This window comes from Camellia sinensis, chromosome 7 (genome assembly GCF_055761805.1).
Source record: "Camellia sinensis isolate YWXY chromosome 7, ASM5576180v1, whole genome shotgun sequence".
Taxonomy (NCBI): Eukaryota; Viridiplantae; Streptophyta; class Magnoliopsida; order Ericales; family Theaceae; genus Camellia; species Camellia sinensis.
The window spans coordinates 46725548-46732831 of record NC_138967.1 but is presented as its reverse complement, the minus strand read 5'-3'; the positions used below and the strand labels follow the sequence as shown (position 1 = coordinate 46732831).

The following is a 7284-nucleotide window of genomic DNA, read 5'->3' as shown; positions in this document are numbered from 1 at the left end:
CCACTACTACTACTGCCACTACTACTACCATTACCTTTCCTCCACCACAACCACTCCATCTCCTCTACCACTACCACAACTTCACCACTAATCTCCTTCACCATCGCCATCACCACCACCACCACCACCTCTTGTCCACCACTACTGCCACTTCCTTTCTTCTACCACAAAAAATTAGTTCTTGATTTTTAGTAACAAAAAAAAAAAAAAAAGGAAAAAAGGGCCGCAGAAACATATTTTTCATTGACTAAAAAAAATTAACTTTATTTTAATGGAAAATATTTTTCATTAAAATATTACCCCTACTTCTACCAAAAAAAAAAAAAACATAAAAATTTCATTAAAATAAAAATGAAACAAATAAATTTTCAACCTTAGTAACTAAAAAAAATGAAAATAAAAAAAATGTCATTAACTACAACAAAAAAAAAAAATTATTTTAACAAAAAATAAAATTTTTTAGCAACGACAACTCCCGTCGCAAAAAAAAAAAAAAAAAGAAAAAGAAGAAGGTTAAATGGCACCATTTTGTTTTGTTGTTTAAATATTCATTTGTGACAAAAAAAATAAAAATAAAATAAATAAATAAAAATAATATGAGGCTTAGCCCTTTTTTTTTTCCATTCCCGCTCGGTTTTCCCTCCTCAACCAAAAATCCCTAATCTCCTCTTATGGCTCTTTCTCTCTCTCTGGCGAGCGGCGACAGACGACTGCGAGTGGCGGCAGACTAGGGTGTGATCTTGGTCATCATCTTCTTCACTTATCATCTAAGAAACCCTAGAAGTTTTTAGTGTATTTTGGGGAAAAGAAAAGATGGGTGAAGGGGGGAAGGAGAGAGGACTCGCCAGCGCCGATCCGCCTCAACCTCACTACGGAACCTTCTAGGGAGTTGCCAACTATCCTCCTCCTCCTCCTCCCCAGCCCGCCATCGGCTTCCCTCAACCTGTTCCTCCCCCAGGCGCCTCCGAATCCTATGCTAATGCCTATCAAGCCGTTCCAGGTTCCATCTCTCTCTCTCTCGCTCTGTGTGTGTGTGTGTGTGTTCGATTTGAGCCAGTCAACCATGTATTGACTCCTCCAGATCTAAAAAATTAAAAAGAAATTATAAAATTCTTCATATTTTTTTGACAACATTACGAACTTTTGGGATTTGATATATATGTTGGGTTTAATGTTCTGTTGTTTCCTTTTAGTTGGTGGTATTGTGATTTTATTTTATTTATTATTATTATTATTTTTTGATCAACAACAAATGGTATTGTGATTTTATGCTGCGTACATGTTAACATTGCTGTTGATTTAGACCAGTGGGTTGACATTGTACATGCAAAGAGTGTGCACACACACACATGAAACGGAGGAAAAGAAAGTGACTCATTGTCTATCCTTGATTTGCTATTTTGACACTGAAATATTATTATTCATTCTTTGATAATGAAAAACAACATATTAGCATGAGTAATGATCATAAACGTAACAGTGTGATATAATTCTATATCTGATTGTCCATAAATCTGATCATTTTCTTTTCAGATTTAATACCAATATATAATGGAATAATAGGTTCTTATTTGGTGCCTTGATGGCTTTCTCGCTCCTTGATTCACTGTTTTGTATGATTAGTAATTTGCCTTTTTTTTTTTTTTTGTTCCTCTCAAATTTTCCTCTTCAATGGGGATGCTCTTATTACACTATCAGCTAGCAGAAGATTCAATGGTGAAGTTGGATAGAATCTGTCGGGAAACAAATGTCATGTTGGTATTTGCACACTCCAATGGCCTCACAGGGTTTGTTCGGATTAGTGTGAAGGTAATGGACCTTAAAATGTATATACATATATATTTGGGTTAAATTTATTAACTTGGCATTTTGGAAAAGTTAGTATTGGGATGGTAGTGGCTACAAAATAAAAATCGGAGGCTTAACAAGGATGAACACGTTATCAAATTTTAATATTTTTTGTTTTAATTTTTTAACAATCACAGATTTCTTGTGGGCTTGTTATTTTAAAAATTTCTTTGCTCTTCCCACAAGGGTGAGGTGGGATGTCAATCAAGATTGTTTGAATTGAAAGAAACACCAAAGTAGAAATTAAGTTTAGAAGAAAATACCAGACTTGTACTTTCTGCAGAGTTGGGAGTGGTAATTCTACTTTGCATCTTTGAGGCAGGAACATACTCTGATTGAGTCAAAGCCTGATCATTTTTTGGATGATCTCCGACTAAATTGCCCATGGCCTGAGTTGACGAGGTATGGGTCTCAAAACTTATTTTTTCATTTGTTTGGTTGACTGTTGTGAGTTGTTTATTTTGGCGCATTAATTGTTTGTCTGTATATGCTAATGGCATTTAATTTTTTGTTACAAAAAATTTGGGACATGAATTTTTGGGAAGCAAATTTATCACGAGCTATGATTGTTTGAGAGTGGTTAGTTATATGATTTAGTTGAATTATTAACTCATGCTGCATTTTTTCACTTACTGAATATGATTGAGGGCTGTTATCCTGGCAAACCTCTGCCATATTGTTGAAATCTAAATTTTGGGCAGTCATATCAAGTGATCCATTATTGCTTGGTGCCTGAAAATCACCATCATCTCCAATCATATTACGGTTAATTGAATTCTTTGGCCTTCTAGTTAAAATGTCGATGTCCAGTGACAAATTAGTTGAATTGTTCTTGGTCCTCATCAATCTCTCAAGTCCCCTCAACGATTGTGCCCTGTTCTCACCACAAGTACAAAAGCATATTATTTAATAAAGAACAAAATGTTAAACATGTCAGGGATCATCACAATACATATTAAATTATTGTAACAATGATTAGTATTAGTCTTGATACACACCGTATTTACAAAAATATATGCTAATGATCACCCAATGATTAGTATTAGTCTTGATATACGTGCTAAATGTGTATAAAAATATGTAAAAAACTATTTTGGTATTACCTCCCCCTTAAAGACAGACTATAGGTTATCATTAGCATGATCCTTTGAAAAATAATAGTGAACCTTATTATTTTCTAGATATGATAGGTCCTATATTTATACATATGGTTCGTTTGAATCCACGTAGGAGGTAAAAAGAAAGGGGGGTAACTATGGAGATGAAAGTGAATTTTGAGTCAAACTATAAGGGTGAAAAGTGTAACTGACCCATATTTATTTTTCTGTTCTATATTTTGGGGGGCTTTGTTTCATTATGGTCATAATGAATGACTAGTGGTGGGTGCACATGCTATGTCTGCACGGTACACGTGTGCAACTTTATATCTAGTTTCTTGGATAGTTGGTTGAATGAGAAATATGGATTGGTTTGAAAATTGATTAGTAGTTATTTACTGAATGTGGTATGTTTCTTAATTCAGTTAGCGATTCTATGGGTATTTTTTGGAAAATCAAAATTGTGTGACAAAGCTTCAAAAAGTGAGTTGTGTGTTTTATATGACATAATAGATAGAATAGAGTAGAAAATGCACAGAAACAGGTAAATTTTGCACCTTATGTTTTTTAAAAAACTCTAAGGAGAAATTAATCTTCTAATGTACTTCATGTTCTTTCAGAGATGGCTATGAAAAAAAATGGAGGTGGACGGGACTCCACCTTGACCAGCATTTGAAATATGTTTGGTAAAATTCGAGGATAATTTTGTTTGGAGTTGGAAATGCTATTTTTTTTTAAACCTTATTTTCCATGTTTTATCATGATTATCGTCACAAATGTGAAAAGATGTTTTAGAGATTAGTCAAAACTAATGAAGTTCTTTTTTGTCCATAATATGCATGCAGATATCTGGTACCTGCTGATTTGACTGTTGGGTAGTTTGTCTATGTGGTCCGGAAGAGGATAAAGCTTGGTGCTGAGAAGGCCATCTTTATCTTTGTCAAGAATATTTTGCCACCCACTGGTGAGAAAGTTTTTATTGTTAATGTATATCTTCACTATCATAGGCTTCTGAATTTTGTGATTGTATGCCAACATTCATTTACTTACTAGCGTTGAACCAATTGCATACAAGATAAAGTAGATACTATAATAAAAGTTTTATGAAAATAAATTGCCTATTGTATATGTTTTAAACTTCATATTAATTAATAACTTGATTTAAAATAAATTATTATGTCCTGCATAACATTAAATATAAAAGGTGATTACAATAAAAATCCATTACCCAAAATGCGGGAAAAAAAAAATGAAGTTTTAATATGACCATTTTAAAGTACTTGTGTTCGTTTGTGTATTTGCCATGCCACAATTGCCATGATGTCTGCAATTTATGAGGAAAACAAGGATGAAGATGGCTTCCTGTACATGACCTACAGCGGCGAGAACACATTTGGATCAATCTGAATGCATTCGAGCTAATTTATGTAAATAAGAATTTCATGGAAACTTGTTGAAATATGTAAATTCTCAAGTCCTTTTTATCTTGCTCTTTTGAGACAGTTTAAACCCTTTTCTAATTTGGATCTTTGAGCACTTGTGATTTGAAGAAGTAAATATTTTTATCGTTTGCTTTAGATGGACCTGAATGAACTGGAATGCTTGTGAGGTTTGTGTTAGCACTATACATTTTGTCTTGTATTCCTGGCATATGCTTCACAGAGACCTATGTTACCAGAAATTTTTCACTCTTTTCAAAATCAACACATTTATTGTGTCTGACTAATGATTTTTGATAATTTTCTTAAGTTATTATCATTTTTTAGGTCATGTTAGAAGATAGCCCTGTAATCGAATAGGCATACACCACTAACATTGTTGTTTGGAAAGAATAATTATACATTCCTGAAACTTAGGCATACACCACCTAAAATCAGTAGACGGCGTCGGTTTAGCATGAAACTTGGCACACACGACCGCCTAGGCATGAGAGACTTGTGGGAGAAGACGGGACTCCAATTGGGTTCCCGGTTTGGGAGTTAGAGCTGAATTTCACTCTAGGAAAACTAGTTCCTTAAGAAACTTGAATTCGAGGTGTTGACGCCCCAAAATCACCAAACGGCATCGGTTTAGCACGAAACTTGGCACACACGACTGCCTAGGCACAAGAGACTTGTGGGAGAAGACGGGATTCCAATCGGGTTCCCGGTTTGGGAGTTAGAGCTGAATTTCGGTCTAGGCAAACTAGTTCCTTAAGAAACTTGAATTGGAGGTGTTGACGCCCCAAAATCACCAAATGGCGTCGGTTTAGCACCAAACTTGACACACACGACCGTTTAGGCACGAGAGACTTGTGGGAGAAGACAGGACTCCAATCAGGTTCCCGGTTTGGGAGTTAGAGTCGGATTTCACTATAAGCAAACTAGTTCCTTAAGAAACTTGAATTGGAGGTGTTGACGCCCCAAAATCACCAAACGGCGTTGGTTTAGCGCGAAAATTGGCACACACGACCGCCTAGGCACGAAAGACTTGTTGATGAAAACGGGACTCTAATCGGGTTCCCGGTTTGGGAGTTAGAGCTGAATTTCACTCTAGACAAACTAGTTCCTTAAGAAACTTGAATTCGAGGTGTTGACGCCCCAAAATCACCAAACGGCGTCGGTTTAGCATGAAACTTGGCACACACGACTGCCTAGGCACGAGAGACTTGTGGAAGAAGACGGGACTCCAATCGGGTTCCCGGTTTGGGAGTTAGAGCCGGATTTCGGTCTAGGCAAATTAGTTTATTAAGAAATTTGAATTGGAGGTGTTGATGCCCCAAAATCTCCAAATGGCGTCAGTTTAGCATGAAACTTGGCACAAACGACCGCCTAGGCACGAGAGACTTGTGGGAGGAAACGGGACTCCAATCAGGTTCCCGGTTTGGGAGTTAGAGCCGAATTTCACTCTAGGCAAACTAGTTCCTTAAAAAACTTGAATTGGAGGTGTTGACGCCCCAAAATCACCAAACGACGTCAGTTTAGCATGAAACTTAGCACACACGACCGCCTAGGCACGAGTGACTTATGGGAGAAGACGGGACTCCAATCGGGTTCTCAGTTTGGGAGTTAGAGCCGGATTTCACTATAGACAAACTAGTTCCTTAAGAAACTTGAATTGGAGGTGTTGACTTCCCAAAATCACCAAACGGCGTCGGTTTAGCACGAAACTTGGCACACACGACCGCCTAGGCACGAGAGACTTGTGGGAGAAGACGGGACTCCAATTGGGTTCCCGGTTTGGGAGTTAGAGTCGGATTTCGGTCTAGGCAAATTAGTTTATTAAGAAATTTGAATTGGAGGTGTTGATGCCCCAAAATCTCCAAACGGTGTCGGTTTAGCATGAAACTTGGCACACATGACCGTCTAGGCACGAGAGACTTGTGGGAGAAGACGGGACTCCAATCGAGTTCCCGGTTTGGGAGTTAGAGCCGGATTTCCGTCTAGCCAAAATTATTTACTTAATTATCTTTGTGATTATGTAGTAGTTATTTTTTTTAAAGTTTTTTTGTAATTAAAATATTAACACATAATTATATTGTCATTAATTATTTTTATTTTTTATTTTCAGATATTTCCCGAGTAGCAGTTTGTTTCTTGTGAAATACAGGCGTGTGAAGATTGTGATTTACTTTTATTTTTGTTATCCACGGAAGAATCATGAGGGAAACTTTTGTTTTTGATTTACGTTATTTTGAATTGTGAACAACATTATGTATTTAAACATTGTGTGTGTATTATGCAATATTATGTAGTGGGATAATTTTGCTAATGTGTTGTAATGAATGAATGCAAGAATATTTGTATTATGGATGAATTGTTATTTTTATACTGGAATTTTTATATTATTATGTAATTATTGGTTTCTTTTTCAATTATTTTTCATTTAATATAGGTAATTTTCATATTTTTAATAATTTTATTGTAATTTTTTTTGAGACGGCACCGCATTGCCGTCGCAAATGATGGTGATAGATTGAGACAAAAGCTTTTTGCGACGGTACTCTTTGCCGTCGCAAATAATCTTTTAGCGACGGCGCATCGTGTTGTCTCAAATATTTTTTTAGCGACGACATTTTTTGCCGTCGCAAATAACACCTTTAGCAATGGTAACATAGTGCCGTCTTAAAAAATCTCAGATTTTTTCGTATTAATGGCGACGGAAAAATGCCGTCGCAAAAAGGCAACTTTGCCGTCGCAAAAAAAAGGCGACGACAACGTGCCGTTGTTAAAACCCTTTTGCGACCCCTTTTGTTGCGACCCCCCACTTGCCGTCGCAAAAAACCTTTTGAGACAGCATTTTGAGTATTTACGACGGCATTTTGCAGTCGCAAAAAGTCAAATTTTTTGTAGTGACCAAA

At 36.4% G+C, this 7284-nt stretch overlaps 1 long non-coding RNA gene across 1 annotated transcript; it reads left to right on the top strand.

The window, feature by feature from the left end:
* Window positions 1-593: 593 nt before the first annotated feature.
* LOC114307374 (uncharacterized) lies at window positions 594-6766 on the top strand. The gene is made up of 4 exons (XR_014335256.1): window positions 594-1000; window positions 1699-2250; window positions 3791-3909; window positions 6495-6766. It is a non-coding gene; the product is annotated as an uncharacterized LOC114307374 (long non-coding RNA).
* Window positions 6767-7284: the final 518 nt, after the last annotated feature.